The sequence below is a fragment of the Eimeria mitis genome, genomic scaffold (assembly GCF_000499745.2).
Source record: "Eimeria mitis Houghton genomic scaffold, Emh_scaff595, whole genome shotgun sequence".
Lineage (NCBI taxonomy): Eukaryota > Apicomplexa > Conoidasida > Eucoccidiorida > Eimeriidae > Eimeria > Eimeria mitis.
In genome coordinates, this window is record NW_013574181.1 from 8,284 (window position 1) to 8,818 (window position 535).

Below are 535 nucleotides of genomic sequence, written 5' to 3' on the forward strand. Positions count from 1 at the left end.
CCACTGCAGCTGCTGCAGATATTTGCTCTTGTTCTTTATATGTCTGTCGCAGGCATGCAAACCTGCATGGATTAGAGTTGTAGAATAAAGTAATTAATTATGTGGTATTTGTCTATGATAAAGTATATGAAAAGAGGTCCCTATAAGAAGGTTTGTTTAGTTACTTTGTTTGTTTGTTTCCGTTTGTAATTTACTTTGGCTTGCAGCTCTAGACGCGGCGATGGCCTCCTCCAGCTCAGACCTCTTCACAGCAATCATCAAGTGTATGATCACCACAGGGAGTTCTGTCTCAATACCCCCCCCAACCATCGTTAAGTCCCCAGGTAAAGCTTTTGTATATATACATGCATATATCTTTTTGTTTATATGCATAATTGTATCTATACGGTAGAGCCGGTATAGACATTCAGTTGTATCTGCGTTTGTATACCTGTATCATGATGCAGAATAAAAGGAAAGCTGTAATGCCATATATATATATATATATATATATATATATATATATATATATATATATATATATATATATATATAT